The 18,844-nt window shown below is 41.9% G+C and overlaps 1 protein-coding gene and 1 pseudogene across 17 annotated transcripts in view; one reads left to right on the top strand and one right to left on the bottom strand.

Moving 5' to 3' along the window:
- LOC113616537 (DNA-directed RNA polymerase II subunit RPB2-like) overlaps positions 1–9,477 on the bottom strand; it is a 150,914-nt gene extending 141,437 nt beyond the window's left edge. For 8 of the 17 annotated variants that reach the window (XR_003431323.1, XR_003431326.1, XR_003431325.1 and 5 more), the window contains exon 1: positions 9,319–9,477. The gene's annotated coding sequence lies outside the window, so the exon portion shown is untranslated. The remainder of the gene's footprint in view (positions 1–9,318) is intronic. The other 9 variants (XR_003431328.1, XR_003431330.1, XR_003431320.1 and 6 more) reach the window with 2 other exon arrangements.
- Positions 9,478–9,880: 403 nt separating this feature from the next.
- On the top strand, positions 9,881–15,676 carry LOC113616534 (nitric oxide-associated protein 1-like; annotated as a pseudogene).
- Positions 15,677–18,844: the final 3,168 nt, after the last annotated feature.

The raw sequence follows: 18,844 nt of genomic DNA, 5'->3' as shown, positions 1-18,844 counted from the left end.
AGGCAGCAGACGAGCCATTCCTACTATGCTGTCCAAATTCCTGACCCACTGAATCCATGAACATATTAAATTAATTTTTACACAGCCACATTTTGGGGTAGTTATGCAATAATAGGTACTTAAACAACAGGGCATTGTAAAAATTAGTGTGCACTGGTCCTAATATTAGTCTCATCATCTTATGTAAAAGAATAAGTGTGTTGTGGAGATAAGGACGAGATGGGGGAGTAGAAGGACTTGAGCTCAACTCCTCTCATGAAAACACCAAAATCACAACTAACTGAGCAACCACTAACAAAAAAGATGGAAACCTACCAAAAAAGATATTCTATATCCAAAGAAAAAGAAGCCACAATGAGATGGTAGGAGGGGCGCTTTCACGATATAATCAATCCCATACCTGCCAGGCGGGCAACCCACAAACTGGAAAATAATTATATCACAGAGGTTCTCCCATAGGAGTGAGAGTTCTGAGCCCCACGTCAGGCTCCCCAGCGGGGGACTGGCAACAGGAGGAGGAGCCCCCAGAGCATTTGACTTTGAAGGTCAGCAGGGATTGAGTGCAGGAGCTCCAGAGGACTGGGGGAAATACAGACTCCACTCTTGGAGGGAGCACACAAGTTTTCACATGCACTGGGACCCAGGGCAAAGCAGTGACTCCATAGGAGTCTGGGCCAGATGTACCTGCAGGTCTTGGGGTGTCTCCCGGGGAGGAGGGGGTTGGCTGGGGCTCACACCAGGGGCAAGGCCACTGGTGGTAGAGGTCCCAGAGTGAGCTCTCCTGAGGTTGCCACTTTGGCACCAAGACCTGCCCCACCCGAAAGCCTGCAGGCTCCAGTGTTGGGACGTCTCAGGCCAAACAACCAACAGGGTGGGAACACAGCCCTACCCATCAGCAGACAGGCTGCCTAAAGTTGTCCTGAACCAACAGCTGCTTATAAACACACCACTGCCCACCAGAAGGATAAGACCCAGCTCCACACACCAGTGGGCAGGCACCAGTCCCTCCCACCAGGAAGCCTGCACAAGCCCCTGAACCAACCTCACCCACCGGGGGCACACACCAGAAGCAAAAGGAACTACAATCCTGCAGCCTGAGGAACAGAGACCACAAACACAGAAAGTTAGACAAAATGAGATGGCAGAGAAATATGTTCCAGACAAAGAAACCAGACAAAACCCAAAAAGAACTAAGTGAAGTGGAGATAGTCAATCTACCCGAAAAAGATTTCAGAGTGATGATAGTAAAGATGATCCAAAATCTCAGAAAAAGAATGGAAGCACAGACCGAGAGGATACAAGAAATGTTTAATAAAGAGCTGGAAGATTTAGGGCTTCCCTGGTGGCGCAGTGGTTGAGAGTCCGCCTGCTGATGCAGGGGACACGGGTTCGTGCCCTGGTCCGGGAAGATCCCACATGCCGCGGAGCAGCTGGGCCCGTGAGCCATGGCCGCTGAGCCTGCGCGTCCGGAGCCTGTGCTCCACAATGGGAGAGGCCACAACAGTGAGAGGCCCGCATACCGCAAAAAAAAAAAAAAAAAAAAAAGAGCTAGAAAATTTAAGAAACAAAGACATAGAGATGAACAATACAATAGCTGAAATTAAAAATACACCAGAAGGAATCAATTGCAGAATAAACGAGACTGGAAGACGGATGGTGGAAATCACTGTTGAGGAACAGAATAAAGAAAGAAGAATGGAAAGAAATGAGGACAATCTAAGAAACCTCTGGGACACATTAAATGCACCAACATTCGCATTATAGGGGTCCCAGAAGGAGAAGAGAGAGAAAAAGGGCCTGAGAAAATATTTGAAGAGATAATAGCTGAAAATTTCCCTAACACAGGAAAGGAAACAATCACTCAAGTCCAGGAAGTACAGAGAGTTCCATACAGGATAAACCCAAGGAGGAACATTCTGAGACACATATTAATCAAACTGATAAAAATTAAAAACAAAGAGAAAATGTTAAAAGCAACAAGGGAAAAGCAACAAATAACATACAAGGGAATCCCCATAAGGCTATCAGCTGTTTTTTCCCCCAGAAACTCTGCAGGCCAGAACGGAGTGCCATGATATATTTAAAGTGATCAAAGGGGAAAACCTACAACCAAGAATGCTCTACCTAGCAAGGCTCTTGTTCAGCTTTGACAGAGAAATCAAAAGCTTTACAGACAAGCAAAAGCTAAGAGAATTCAGCACCACCAAACCAACTTTACAACAAATGCTAAAGGAACTTCTCTAGATGGGAAAGAAAAGGCCACAACTAGAAAAAAGAAAATTACCAATGACAAAGCTCACCAGTAAAGATAAACATACAGTAAAGGTAGGAAATCATCTACACACAAATATGAAGTCAAAACCAGCAATCATGAGAAGAGAAGAGTACAAATGCAAGATATCGGAAATGCATTTGCAATTAAGAGACCAGCAACTTAAAGCAATCACACATATAAAAATATATAGAGAGACTGCTATATAAAAACCTCACGATAACCACAAACCAAAAATCTACAATAGATACACATACAAAAAAGAAAAAGCTATAAAACACGACTCTAAACATAGTCATGGGACTTCCCTGGTGGCGCAGTGGTTAAGAATCCGCCTGCCAGTGCAGGGGAAATGAGTTTGAGCCCTGGTCCGGGAAGATCCCACATGCTGTGGAGCAACTAAGCCCATGCGCCACAACTACTAAGCCTGTGCTCTAGAGCCCACAAGACACAACTACAGAGCCTGCAAGCCACAACTACTGAAGCCTGCACACCTACAGCCCGTGCTCCACCACAAGAGAAGCCACCGCAATGAGAAGCCTGTGCACCACAACGAAGAGCAGCCCCAGTGTGCCACAACTAGACAAAGCCCACGTGCACCAACAAAGACCCAATGCAGCCAAAAATAAATACATAAATAAATAAATTTATATATTAAAAAAAAAACACGTAGTCATCAAATCACAAGAGAAAAGAACAAAAGAAAATGGGAAGAAAAAAGACCTACAGAAACAAATCCAAAACAATTAACAAAATGGTAATAAGAACATACATATCAATAATTACCTTAAATGTAATTGGATTAAATGCTCCAACCAAAAGACACCGACTGGCTGAATGGATACAAATACGAGACCTACATATATGCTGTCTACAAGAGGCTCACTTCAGATCTAAGGACACATACAGACTGAAAGTGAGGGGATGGAAAAAGGTATTCCATGCAAATGGAAAGTAAAAAAAAGCTGGAGTAGCAATACTCATATCAGACAAAACAGACTTTAAAATAAAGACTGTTAGAAGAAACAAAGAAGAACACTACATAATGATCAAGGGATCAATACAAGAAGGAGATATTGCAATTGTAAATATATATGTACCCAACATACGAGCACCTCAATCACACCCATCCTTCTGAGACTATTCCAAAAAACTGCAGAGGAAGGAACACTCCCAAACTCCTTCTATAAGACCACCATCACCTGATACCAAAACTGGACAAAGATATCACAAAAAAAGAAACTTACAGGCCAATATCACTGATGAACATGGATGCAAAAATCTCAGCAAACCGAATCCAACAATACATTAAAAGGATCATACACCATGATCAAGTGGGATTTATCCCAGGGATGTAAGGATTTTTCAATGTCCACAAATCAATCAGTGTGATACGCCACATTACAAATTGTAGAATAAAAACCATACAATCATCTCAATAGATGAAGAAAAAGCTTCTAACAAAATTCAACACACATTTTTGATAAAAACCTTCAGAAAGTGGGCATAGAGGGAACCTACCTCAAAATAATAAAGCCATATATAACAAACCCACAGCTAACATCACACTCAATGGTGAAAACCTGAAAGCATTTCCTCTAAGATCAGGCACAAGACAAGGATGTCCACTCTCGCCACTTTTATTCAACATAGTTTTGGAAGTCCTAGCCACCATAATCAGGGTAGAAAAAGAAATAAAATGAATCCATATTGGAAAAGAAGAACTAAAACTGTCACTGTTTGCAGATGACATGATACTATACATAGAGAATCCTAAAGATGCCACCAGAAAACTACTAGAGCTAATCAATGAATCTGGTAAAGTTACAGGATATAAAATTAATGCACAGAAATCTCTTGCATTCCTATACACTAATGATGACAAATCTAAAAGAGAAATTAAGGAAACACTCCCATTTACCATTGCAACAAAAAGGATAAAATACCTAGGAATAAACCTACCTAGGGAGACAAAAGATCTGTAGGCAGAAATCTATAAGACACTGATAAAAGAAATTAAAGATGATACAAACAGATGGAGAGATATACCATGTTCTTGGATTGGAAGAATCAATACTGTGAAAATGACTATACTACCCAAAGCAATCTACAGAGTCAATGCAATCCCTATCAAATTACCAATGACATTTTTTACAGAACTAAAACAAAAAATCTTAAAATTTGTATGGAGACACAAAAGACCCTGAATAGCCAATGAGGCCTTGAGGGAAGAAAACAGAGCTGGAGGGATCGGACTCCCTGACTTCAAACTATACTACAAAGCTATAGTAACCAAGACAATATGGCACTGGCAGAAAAACAGAAATATAGATCAATGGAACAGGATAGAAAGTCCAGACATAAACCCACGGACCTGTGGTCAACTAATCTATGACAAAGGAGGCAAGGTTATACAATGGAGAAAAGACAGTCTCTTCAATAAGTGGTGCTGGGAAAACTGGACAGCTACATGTAAAAGAATGAAATTAGAACCCTCCCTAACACCATACACAAAAATAAACTCAAAATGGATTAGAGACCTAAATGTAAGACCGGACACTATAAAACTCTTAGAGCAAAACACAGGAAGAACACTCTTTGACATAAATCACACCAAGATCTTTTTTGATCCACTTCCTAGAGTAATGAAAATAAAAACAAAAATAAACAAATGGGATCTAATGAAAGTTAAAAGCTTTTGCACAGCAAAGGAAACTACAAACAAGACGAAAAGACAACCCTCAGAATGGGAGAAAATATTTGCAAACGAATCAACAAAGGAGTAATCTCCAAAATATATAAACAGCTCATGCAGCTCAGTATTAAAAAAACAAACAACCCAAAAAAAAAAAAAAAACCCCAAACAACCCAATCCAAAAATGGGCAGAAGACCTAAATAGACATTTCTCCAAAGAAGACATACAGATGGCCAATAAGCACATGAAAAGCTGCTCAACATCACTAATTATTAGAGAAATGCAAATCAAAACTACAATGAGATATCACCTCACATCAGTTAGAATGGGGCATCATCAGAAAATCTACAAACAAGAAATGCTGGAGAGGGTGTGGAGGAAAAGGAACCCTCTTGCACTGTTGGTGGGAATGTAAATTGATACAGCCACTATGGAGAACAGTATGAAGGTTCCTTAAAAAACTAAAAATAGAATTACCCTATGACCCAGCAACCCCACTACTGAGCATATACCCAGAGAAAACCATAATTCAAAAAGACACATGCACCCCAATGTTCACTGTAGCACTATTTACAATAGCCAGGACATGTAAGCAACCTAAATGCCCATCAACAGATGAATGGATAAAGAAGATGTGGTGCATATATACAATGGAATATTACTCAACCATAAAAAGGAATGAAATTGGGTTATTTGTAGAGACGTGGATGGATCTAGAGACTGTCATACAGAGTGAAGTAAGTCAGAAAGAGAAAAACAAATATTGTATATTAATACATATATGTAGAACCTAGAAAAATGCTACAGATGAACTGGTTTGCAGGGCAGAAATTGAGACAGAGATGTAGAGAACAAACGTATGGACACCAAGGGGAAAAAGTGGTGGGGGGGAGGTGGTGGTGGTCTGATGAATTGGGAGACTGGACTGACATATATACACTAATATGTATAAAACAAATAACTAATAAGAACCTGCTGTATAAAAATAAAATTGAAAAATTAAAAAAAAGAATTCTGCTAAAGTTGCAGAATACAAAATTTATACATAGAAATCTCTTGCATTTCTATACACTAACAATGAAAGATCAGAAAGAAAAGTTAAGGAAACAATCCCATTTACCATCACATCCAAAGAATAAAATAACTAGGAATAAACCTACCTAAGGAAGCAAAAGATCTGTACTCCAAAAACTTTAAGACACTAATGAAAGAAATGGAAGATGACACAAACAGATGTAAAGATATATCCTGTTCTTGGATTGGAAGAATCAATATTGTCAAAATGAGTATACTATCCAAGGAAATTTACAGATTCAGTGCAATCCCTATCAAATTACACATTTTTACACATTTTTCACAAAATTAGAACAAAATTTTTTTAAATTTGTATGGTAACAACGAAGATCCCAAATAGCCAAAGGAATTCTCAGAAAGAAAAATGCCACTGGAGGAGTCAGGCTCCCTGACTTCAGACTATGCTAGAAAGCTACAGTAATCAAAACAGTATGGTACTGGCACAAAAACAAATACAGATCAATTGAACAAGACAGAAAGCCTGTTGGGCATATAAAAGTTATGTTTATACTACACCATAGTCTATTAATTATGCAATAGCACTATGTCTAAAAAATTATGTACATACCTTAATTAAAAAATACTTTTTGTGAAAAATTGCTAACCATCATCTGATCTTTCAGAGACTCACTGTAGTAAAATCAAAGATCACTGATCACAGGTCACCATAACAAATATAATAATGAAAAAGTCTGAAATATTGCAAGAATTAGCAAAATCTGATATAGAGACATGAAGTGAACAAATGCTGTTTAAAAATGGCATCAACAGACTTGCTCAATCCAGGGTTGCCATAAACCTAAATTTGTAAAGAACAGTAATGTGAAGCACACAAAGAGGTGCAAAATAAAACAAGGCACACCTATAAATAGTTGTCAGCTCAAGGCAAATTCAAGTTTTCCTTCCTGGCACTGTATTCCAAAATATTTTCCATCTGAGGTTAAATTCCCAGATGCAGAACCTATTGATATGGAGGGCTGACTGTACTCAGAAGTCATCCACGTATGGAAACTGAAGCCATGGAGAAGGGATGAAATCATCCAGGGATAATGTGAATAGCAGAAGAGAAAGAGAAAAAAAGCCACAAAAGTAAGAAGAATTAAGTGAGAGTGATGTTGCAGATAGAAGGAATGACTTTCCATGAGAAAGTCATGAACAGTGTTGACTGCCACAGGGTTTAGATAAGGTTTAAAAAATGTCCATCTGATTTATCAATTGAGAAGTCACTCATTTTCTCAAAATATTGGAAGAAAAAGGAAATAAACCATTCAACTTGCTTTCTTGAGGACAAGAGAGATCTAGTATTTCACACAGAAAGAAGCCAGCTGAAGAAAGAGTGTCTAAAAACTGATGAGGGCATATCAAATAATGATCAGAGGACACAAGCAGGACTGGAATTGAGACTCAACGCTGGAGCAAACTTGATAACTGAGATAACGTTAACTGTTTCCCCACAGGATTATTATACATTGTTAAGAGAATACTAATTAGCATAATCACTACAGTGGTCACTTGGCACCATTTAGCAAAATGTTAATATTTTGTGTAACATGTATACATTATCTGACCTGACAATTCTACACCTAAAAATTTATCCTACAGATATATTTGTATTGGACAAAATGATACGTACAAGATTACTCATTACAGCATTGTTTGAAGCAGAAAAAGACTGGAAATAACCCAACTATCCATCAAGACACAACTTTAGTTATGGTATATCCAGACAAACTAAGTAGCTGTGAAAAAAAATTAGAATGTTCTCTATGTACTGATATGAAAATCTCCTGGATATAGTAGATAAAGCAAAAAATAAAAGTGCAGAAAAATGTGAAGTTACTTTTTGTCTGTAAAAAGGGGGAAAACAGAATACTATATTCGTAGGGACTTCCATGGTGGCACAGTGGTTAAGAATCCACCTGCCAATGCAGGAGACACGGGTTCGATCCATGGTCTGGGAAGATCCCACATGCCGTGGAGCAACAAAGCCCGTGCGCCTAGAGCTCGTGCTCCTCAACAACAGAAGCCAACGCAATGAGAAGCCCACACACCTCAACGAAGAGTAGCCCCTGCTCGCCACAACTAGACAAAGCATGTGCAATGCACCCAAAAATAAATAAACTTGTAAAAAAAAAAAAAAGAATACTATACTTGTATTTCCTTGAATATAAATAAAGCATCTGGAGAGCTAAGAATCTAAGAACAGTGGTTACTTATGACTCTAAAGAACAGTGGTTACTTATGATGGAGAGGGCTCACACAGGAGAGATGGCGGACAAGAATAAGACCTTACACTTTACATTTTCATGGCTTGTGAGCCATGAGAATATATTACCTACTCAAAAATAAAGCTAAAAAAACTTTCACTTTTTTCCAACACAGAAGTTAAGAGAATGTAAAAAAAAAAAAAGAGAGAATATAATAATGATGCTAATAGACTCAAGATTAAAAGTGACAGACGTTTAAACAGTAGAGTTTAAGCTTCTGCTTCTATTTTCTCCACGAAGCAGCTGAGAAAATAAGGATAAATGTGAGGGGTGAACACGGTATAAGGAGCTAGAAGAAAACGACGTAGAAATAGAAGCTGTAGAGAACGGAATTGGGAGCTTTAAAAATACATAATGAAAATACACTAGACATGACTAAGAATTCTACATATAGAAAGAAAAAAAAAAGATATATTGGTCCTGTTCAGTGAAACACACGCCACCTAGAACTGTGTCATCTTGTGGAAAGAGGAAATGGAAAAGTCATCTTTTAAGATAATTTACTTAGGCACGTGACAGCATGAAGGAACGCCAAAACAGACTAATCCCTGCTCCCCTCCTCTCAATACTCTTTGTCCCCGGAGTATTTCCAGAGCCTAGCACAATGCCTGGCACAGGCTGACGCTCAAAAATTCAACTATTCATAAATTCATTAACTCTGGCCTTAAGGGAAATCAAGAAAGGAGTCCTTTGCTTCAAAGTCGGAACAACGGAACCTGTCGCATGGTTCTGCGCACTATTTTCAACACGGGAAGGGAGTGTCAGACTCACCCAGGGGCAGACAGAGGAGAGAACAAGAATCACCCTGACCGAGATGATAAAGGCTACGTTCCCTGCACCCTCCACCTCTCAAAATCCCGGATTCGTTCCCGGCCTCGGGAGTGTGGGGAAACGACTGGGGCCATGGTGCGGCGGGCCGGGGAGGAGGCCGCAAATCCTCAATTAGTCCAGCTACCCACGTTTCCCCCCTTAGATGGGTCGCCGCGGAGTGTTCTGAGTGGTCACCTACCCTCGTGTGCGTCACACATATTGACAAACGGTTCACGAGAAGCTAACTCTCAAAACCACAGAGAGAAAAGCCAAGCGCCCACAGACCTACGCAGCGTCGAAAGAAAACATTTCCGTGTCGGGCGTTCCCAGAATACTCTGCGTCTCACGGCGCGGGAGGGGCAGGGGGAGCGGAAAAAAAAAAAAAAAAGCCCAATATTAATTCTGCGCCTGCGCAAAGTGTAGGTTAAGCTTTGCTGACGGCTTGAACTGCACATGCGCAACTTGTGGGCTGAAGCTTCAAGCGGTTGAAGCAGGGGCTGCTTCTACACTCTCAAGCTTTGGATCTAGCCAATGAAAGTTTTTGCTTTTTAATGCTGTTGCACAAATGACACATGGAAAAAAACCCAAGAAGATGTATTAATAAAAGGTTTTTACCATTGTAAAGCAATTATACTCTAATATAAAGATGTTTTAAAAAGTTTTTATTGTGGCCATATGTCTGCGGCATTCGATTTTCTATTTTTTTCCAGTTCCAAAGACAAAAAAAACACGAAGATTTTAAAAATGTGATTTCTTACCAGCAGATGGTGCCAGCGGCGGCGCGTTGAAGAAGCCTGAAAGTGAACAAACCCTCACTCGCTAGCCTATTCAACCGTAGTCTTAAGCCCCCGGTGCCTTTATCTCGGTTTCAACTGGGCTCTCAGGCCACAGAGCCTTCCTCGCGAGAACTTACGAGATTAGACGCGAGAGGAGGAGCCGAAGTGCGACGCTGACAAATGACAGCTCTCAGGTAGTCTCTACTGTTTTGCGCACATCTGGGGCCACAGAGCACGTGAGAAAAGGTGGCTCAGCCCCTTTTGCCCACGCCCGCGTTTCTCATGCTGCCCACGGGCCTCACTCATAGGCTGCTATGCAGCTTCCTGCGGGGATCCACTCCCACGATAGCGCGCCATGGCCTCCGGGAGACGCTCCTCGAGAGGAGATGTGCGGCCAACTCCTCCTCCCTGTACCCATCCGGCCTGGGATGTGGGCTTCCCCGTGGCGCGACAGCGACTGGGGATAACCAAGGAAGGGCTGACGTGGAGGAGAGTTTTGTGTTCCCCGAGTACGTTCCGGATTCGGAGCCCGCAGTGACCCTCCAGGACCAGCTGCGGGAGCTGCAGCAGCGGCAGGAAGAGGAGGAGCGACGGTGCTGCAGCGGCGGGAGGAGCGGTGGCAGCAGGAACTACGGAACTCCCGGCAGATGCACCCAGACCGTGTGCCAGCGCTGCTGACTGCTGGTGTTTCACCGGCGCGCCCTGCACCTGCAGGTGAGCCGCGAGCAGTAGTACCTGGAGCTGGTGACCGCCGCGCTGCGGAGGCCCAAGCTCGCCCTGGTGCTGTACATGATGGACCTGCTTGATCTGCCCGACGCCCTGCTGCCGCACCTGCCCGCGCCGGTGGGCCCCAAGCAGCTGATCTTGCTGGGAAACAAGGTGAACCTGCTGCCCCTGGATACTCCCGGCTACCGACAGCGGCTCCAGGAGCGACAGTGGAACGACTGTGCCCGCGCCGGGCTCCTGCCGCCCCCTGGCTACCGAAGGCCACAACACCCCAGCGGGGACCGGCCACGGGACGAGCAGGAGAAAGCGAATCCTTCGCCCAAGTCCAGCACGATGCTCAGAGACGTGCGGCTCATCAGCTTCAAGACTGGCTATGGAGTCGAAGAGCTTGATCTCCGCGCTCCGGCGTTCCTGACGCTACCGCGGCGACGTCTACGTGGTTGGCGCCACCAACGCTGGCAAGTGCACTCTCTTCTACACGCTTCTGGAGTCCGATTACTGCATCGCCAAGGGCGCCGAAGCTATAGACCAGATGGTGAGCCTTAGGGCGCCAGTCCCCATCGTTTTCTGAGACGCTGGGAGTCTGATCGTGGTTCAGGCACCTAATCCTATATCTTTCATTAATGTCCACCAGGGACTGGCTGGAGCCTTCACTTTAAAAATTATCTACCTACTTTGGTCACATTTCTCTTCTGTGTCAGTTTAGTGCTTGGAAATTCAGTATATGTTGTAGTAACTTTCCAACATAAATAATTAGAGTACTTCTATGTACCAGTCCCTCTTCTAGGCACTGTATGTGAACCAGATGACAAAGTAGTTTCTGTTATCTTGGAGGTTTCCCTCGTAGCTTTAGTTCTTTGTATATTTCTCCGGAAAATCCTTCTTTCACTTTCTACACCTAGCTTCACCCCTCACTTTCTCTTCATATCTTGAGTTGACTCATGAGATTACTATACAGATTTAACATTTGAATAATTCACTAATGCAATATGATGTGTGGCTTCGCTGAGAAGAATGTCAAATGTCAAATATGTGGCTTTAAGAAACGTCTGTGGTAACTGCAGAATGGGTGCTTCTATGGCCCTGTTTGCCATAGAAGGCAAAACTAAATACTTCATTTGTTCCTTTGAAACCAGTATTTAACTTTGAAAAGCTGTTTTTCTCTGTAGAGAACTTTAGTTGACTTATACACACAGCAGTTTTATACTGGTTGGTAGTTTTTCATTGTATAAAATAAGTTCCTTCTTCCTTTCTTAAGGAAAATCAGTGAACGGTGCTTACAGTTGTGGCTTCCAACTTCCTTCCCGTTCACATTACTTCATTGGACAAGGTGGACACTGTATATCAGAAGCACGGGGGTCATACGTTACTCAAGGTGAGGCAACATGCTTTGATGGTTGTATAGTTAGGTTAACACACCCTGCTAAAAAAGACTTTGTTGGACAGAACCAACTTTGTTACACCATCAGCTAGCTCTCCCCGACCTTGTTCACCTTGAGGATTTTGGCTATAAATTGAGGTGGGCTCTTATAGAAAAGTGATGTTGGATTGGACTGATCCTAGAATAGTGACAGAGCTGGGTTTTCTCTAGGTGACACTGTCCAATATTGTAGCGCCATGCATCTATTTAAATAAGTTAATTAAAATGAAATAAACTTTAAAATTTAGTCCTTCCCTTGCACTAGCCACTTTTCAACTGCCCAACGGTCACATCATTGCAGAAAGTTGTACTGGATAATGTGAGTGAAGAGCTCTAAGTTACAGATTTTCTCACAACTGGGTGATGCTACTGGCATCTAGTGGGTGGAAGCCAGAGATGATGCTAAACATAATGCAATGCACAAGACAGTACCTCACAACACAGAATTATCTGGTCCAAAATATGAGTAGTGCTGAGTTGCGAAGCCCTTGTATGAGTGGAAAAGCTCTCCTCCGAGGTTCTTAATCCCAGGCACTTAGAGGTTATCGTACCTCTTCTCTCCTGCTTTACTTGCTCCTTCCTTTCACCTGTTAAGGAGTGTGTTAAAATTTCTCTGACCTTTAAAAAACAAAACAAAACTCAGTGTCCCACTCGTTCCACCTCTTTACAATCAAGCTTACTCCTCACGTCCCATGCTCTGCAGTCCCTGTTGTGCCCTTTCTATGCCACTGAAATTGTTCCAAGTTCACCAGAGACTGAATGGGGCCTGTTTACAGATCTTTAACCAGACATGGGTATACACTGTTGGCTGGTGTGTAGTGTATGATAGTTAAGATCTCTGGAGCCAAGCTGGGTCCAAATCCTGCTCTGCTCCACCACTTAACAAAGCTGTGTGACTTTAGGTAAGTTTCCTTTACCTCTCTCTGTTGTACCTACACCACGAGGTTGTGGAGAAGATCAAGTGCAAGGGGACTGTTGTCACTGCTACGTAAGTATTTGTGGTGATGAAGATTATGGGACATACCTACTGCAAAAATAGCGGGTACGTCCAATGCAGAGGTGATTTACCATTAATTAATGCTCATACAACTGAAAATAAGTCAAAACACAAAATACACACCCGCCCTTCAACAAGGATAAAACCAACCTGACTTGGGAAGTAAATGCTTCTTTCTCTCTGGATTTCCTAAGAAAGCCAGAGTGAAATTAAAACTCCATCGAAATAACTGCCCTAAAGTTAATACTCCAGAGGCATGTGGGATTTTCAGGGTAGGGCTCCACCCCCATGCATCTGTGTAGTCTTCAGAGTGGACTCGCTGATAGTTCACAAAACAACACTGAGGCTTCTCTCCCGGTGTAATACAAATGGCTTCTTGGGCTGCTCTGTGGCTCATCCTTGCCTTCTGGTTTTCTTACTCACCTCCCAAGTCAAAGTCAATCCTGCCTCCTAATTATCACTGAGTCCAGCCTCATAGTCCAAACTGTAATCTACTTTCTTTAGGCTGTTTTGAGATCCTGTTTTGAGGTATTTTCCCAGCTCCCAGTTTTACCGCCTTCTGCCCACCCTCACCCCATCACAGCTGTAGTTCTCAACCAGGGTTGACTCTTAAGGGAACATTTGACAAAGACTGGAGGCGTTTTTGGTTTTCACAACTTGGTGGATGCTGAGTAGAGGCTGCTAAAAATTGTGCAATGCACAGGACAGCCTCCCGAGACAAAGAATTATTTGGCCCAAAAGGTCAATAGTGCTGAGGTTGAGAAACCCTGCACTACGCAGATTTTTCCAAAATACAAAGCAGGCCACAGTATTCTTTTTTGATTCTTTTCTCTTTCCTGCTTATAATTCCTTGGTAGTTCCACATTACTGAGAGAAGTCTAAACTGATAGCCTCATCACTAATGCACACACACACATAACATACTCTGCACAGTTAAACTACAGTTCTCTGAACTCATTATCCTTTTTCCAATTTCTGTGTCTGTACATGATACTAACCCAGGATACCTTCCCACTGAATAACTTTAATCTATTTTTCAAATTCTGCTCTTCATTAATGTTTTCCTTGACCAAACCACGTTCATTACTTCCTTCACAATCACAGTACTTAGTAGATGCCTCTCATCACGTTTCTTACCTTGTAATTTATTTACTTGCTGTTTCCACCTTCTGATCTCCTCGGGGGTAGGGACCATATAGAACATATTGTAATAGCTATCTTTGTGTCCTTAGTGCTAAACACGGAGAGATCTGTTAATAAACAGGTAAATTATTATCCAGTTACTTCCAATTCATGTAAACATAGAAGCTGAATCTTACCCGTTATCCATGTACCCTTGAGAGGTGATGAGGCAGGGATTAATCTCTGTGTCCAGCCAGGCCTGTAAGAACTAAGGTATTTGGAAGGATGTTGCTTTAATTGCCCAAAATTATTGTGTCTAAAGCTTTATGGAGGACTGTAAAAACTGTAAGCTAATAAAGCAAGATTCTGCTGTCTGGAGGTTACCACCAGTTGGATGCCCACATGGGGCCCTTGTCACTGGGATCTATAGGCTTCATCCCATCACAGAGCTCCCAGGTTTTTCATTTGATCTAGAAGTGATTTGAGGTTTTTTCAACAGTTGAATGTTTAAAAGGATTTTATTCTTGATACCTGTACAGTATTATCTTATCAGTGCCTTACTTAATATTAGAGTTATCAGGGGTTTAATTTGAACCTCCAAATATCTTCATCTCCTTCCAATGGAAGGTTCCAATGGGTGGAGAAGAAAGAATGGCAGGATTTCCTCCTCTTGTTGCTGAAGACATCACACTAGATGAAGGACTTGGGGAACCTGAAGCAGTGGCTGACATCAAGTTCTCCTCTGCAGGTAATTTTACACCAAGCACTTTTTTATCTTTTTTAATTTGGCCGCACCGCGCGGCATGTGGGATCTTAGCTCCCTGACCAGAGATCGAACCCGCACCCCCTGTAATAGAAGCACGGAGTCTTATCGACTGGACCGCCAGGGAGGTCCCTACACCAAGCACTTTTTAAAAGGTGAATAAAGTAGCCTTACTGACCTTTAGTATATTTTTATACAGATATGCCTTAACTGACATAAGCTGAATATTTTAAGAAATACATACTAGATTATTCATAAGATGTAACCTACTCTGAAAATAAATCTGTACCTTTTCACAAATGCATTGTATGCTTTTAAAAAATAGAGTGAAAGACAGCAGTAGCCTCCCTTGGGTTTCCATTTTGAGCTGTGTTTGGTGTTTTTAATAAGATAGTTGCTAACACCACCTGTGTTCTGCGTGTTCTTGCATAGGCTGGGTAGCAGTAACGCCGCAGTTTAAGGACAAACTGCACCTCCGAGGCTACACACCTCAAGGAACAGTTCTGACGGTCCGGCACCCATTCTTGCCACATGTAGTTAACATCAAAGGAGAGCGCATCTGGAGAAGAGTGGCCTATAAAACCAAAAAGCCTCCTGCCCTTGTGTACAATCTGCAGAAAAAGAAAAAAAGATAAATATATGAAGCTGACCTGTTCACATTGAAGATTAACGATATACAACATACTGTATACATTACATTGCATTAAATATTGCTATAATAAAACCTTCCGCCACCCTTTTTAAGCTACCAAGGACCGTGCCAGTTTTTAATGAATTGAGCTTGTAAACAAAAGTTATTTTTTGCTGGGTACATATATGTGTATATCTGTGATTCAGATATACCTAAAAAGGAGTTCTGTTGAATTCAGGTTTCTCCCACTATATTTTTAATGAAACCAGATGGCATTTCTAATTTGGAGTCTAGTTGAGAGAGCAGCTTAGCAGTTGGCATATGAAAAAATGGCAGAAAATCAATGTCTCCAAAATACATGGGCTGAAATGAGATAGAAGCGAGTAAGTGGCTTTGCTCCACAGAGTCATCCAGGGACCCCACCGGGGGAACATGCCGCAGCTTCCATCTCTGGGTCTAAGGTGGTTGCTCAAGTTGTCATCCTTTCGCAATGGCAAAAAGAGAAGAGAGTGAAGAGCGTGCAGCTCCCCTACTGAAAAGAAGGGGGAAGTGCTGGAAGTTGCCCACATCACAGCGTCCATTGGTCAACACTTACATGGCCACACCCCCCACGGGGAAGCTGGAGGATGTAGAGGGAAATGGGGATTTCGGACTTGTATTACTTAAGGGAAGAAAGGGAGAATGGAAACTGGAAAACAAGTAGAAGTTTCTCTTACATAATCTAAAAGGGCCTGAAAATCTTAGAAAAGAATTCATGTTATGTCTTTCTGGCATTCAGTTTCTTCTGCAAGGATCAGAGCACTTTAACCATTTTATCAACATTTGCCTGTAAACACTGTATAACATTACATCAGTCAGAAGTCTTTACCTTTATGTATTCCTAAATGAGTAAGTGGCACTAGAGCTGTGGACAATGCACTGGCCAGTCAAGTCCCAGATCCCAATGTTGAGATAAAAGCTCGTGGAGTAAGCTGGCCTGAAACGCAGATCCATGAGCTTCCTATAGACTCAGGTTTAGCATGAACTTTTTTAAAAAATAAATTTATTTTATTTATCTTTGTCTGCACTGGGTCTTCGTTGCTGCGTGTGGGCTTTCTCTAGTTGAGGCGAGCGGGGGCTACTCTTCATCGCGGTGCACAGGCTTCTCATTGCGGTGGCTTCTCTTGTTGCGGAGCACGGGCTCTAGGCGCACGGGCTTCAGTAGTTGCGGCACGTGGGCTCAGTAGTTGTAGCTCGCAGGCTCTAGAGCGCAGGCTCAGTAGTTGTGGTGCATGGGCTTAGTTGCTCCGTGGCATGTGGGATCTTCCTGGACCAGGGCTCGAACCCGGGTTCCCTGCACTGGCAGGCGTATTTTTAACCACTGAGACACCAGGGAAGCCCTAGCATGAACTTCTTAATAGTCCCATGTTCTCTGTCAACGAGTACACTCTAGCTCCCTTCTCACTAAGTAAGGATAAACGGTCAGTGTTTTAAAATGCAACTTGTCAAAACTTTGTAGATCTCACTTTCATTGGGTTTCAAAGTGAATACTATTGACATCTTGGGAAAGGTAGTTCTTTATGTGCATCCTTCATTCCCAGATATGAAAGGCCAGGAGCAACTTCCCAGCCCCATCCCTCATCGTGATAGTTGAGAAGTACCCCTGACGTTTCCAGATCCACCCTCTAGAGGGCGGTAGCTTCCCAAGTTGAGAAAATGATTGGTAGTCGATTTCTAGTTTATTTTGGAGAGAGTGAAATAGTTAATTTTACAAGTTAAAATTGTGACCATTATATTTCTATCTACTGTTTATAGTTTGGAGCTAGGCCTGAATCTTTAGATAAAATGAAGAAAATATGGTAAACTTAGCATCTGTGGAAAAATACAGAATCCAAAAACTGATACTGTATTTACCCTGAAAACTTATAATGTATTTTAGAGAGCAGAATATTTCTCCCTCCTTATCTTCTCTCTAGGCTTTTAGACCTCTCAACCAGCAAAGATTCCATTTTTAAATGTTCATAACTTATATTCTCAGGTTTTTCTTACCTGTAAAATTCAATGGTTATGTTTTGACTGAGGCATATCTAAAAATGTTCCAAGGTACTTTGCTAGCAATTTCAAACAGTGCAATTTACTAAGTAAGTTTCAGTCTCCCTGGTTGTATTTAGTCTCTTTGGGTCATCATTTTCTCATTTGTAAAATGGGGGGAATGACAGCAGATATTTCAGTCCTAACATTTTATGATTCTCAGCAAAAACAGGCAGGAAAGCCAGGAAACGGTGTTTACAATACCTCAGACAGAAAAGGCCCTCAGACCTCAGACAACTGTGCCTAGACAGTTGAGAACTGGTGCTAGGATCTGCTATTAATTTACACCACATTCTGCCAACCTAATGCAGCCCAGGATCACTGCTGTTCTATCCAATTGACCCACAATGGATTTTGCTTTAAGAAAGTTCTCTTACTGTGTTGTTTTCTGAGCATACGTCAGCTTACTGATACTCCTTAATCCATCGATCTTAGTGTGAAGAGTGCCCTCCCATCATTAATCATTTACACTATGACAGCATGCAGGAATTAGTAAAGAGTAGAAATTAATGGCAAGGTGTCAGTACAGCCCCCTCATGTCCACAGAACAGAAGTTGTTTTGAGGGGCTAGAAAATGATTTAGTAACTTTATACCAGTTGGTTCTGCAGCCTTGTTGTGTTCAGCATGTCACCCCTTTTGTATTCATGACACCTTAAAAGGAAGAAAATATGTGCCATCGAAGAGTTTTTTGACTTCAATGTGATATTAAATATGCATTTTTATTTTTTAAAGTTCCATATCTTTCTTCCCCTCTTTAAAACAGGAGCATTTCCTTCAAACTTACTGAGACAAAGTGAAGTTTAAACATTTTGCATTTTTAATCACCATAAACATCAAGCCCTACTAATCATTAGGTCTTTACTGTGTAGTTCCGCAGAGTCTAAATTTGTTTATGTTACTTGCAACAATTCCCATGACAACCAAGGAAAAGTGGAGCACAGATGCAATCCTGTGTGCTTGTGTTTCTTGATCACTCAGACGCTTTTTGCAAAATGGAAATCAAGGCTAGTTTCCTGCAGATGACTAACTTGGAGCTCCACCTGTGCCAGACATGGCAGAGCTGTTAATCACTGAGTAGGAACCCAGCACTGAAGCTGAGGCGAGCTGTTTTGTCGATGGCCTCTGACCATTTACCCTGGCATCCCTCCCGCTTGGCTCTGTCTTGTGGAGCAATAGAATCATTTCCATTCTTTCTCAGAATGTTCCATTTTCTCTTGGC

Source organism: Aethalodelphis obliquidens, unplaced genomic scaffold (assembly GCF_003676395.1).
Source record: "Aethalodelphis obliquidens isolate GAN/ISIS:26980383/991018 unplaced genomic scaffold, ASM367639v1 scaffold149, whole genome shotgun sequence".
NCBI classification, from domain to species: Eukaryota; Metazoa; Chordata; class Mammalia; order Artiodactyla; family Delphinidae; genus Aethalodelphis; species Aethalodelphis obliquidens.
This window is presented reverse-complemented; position numbering and strand designations above follow the sequence as displayed.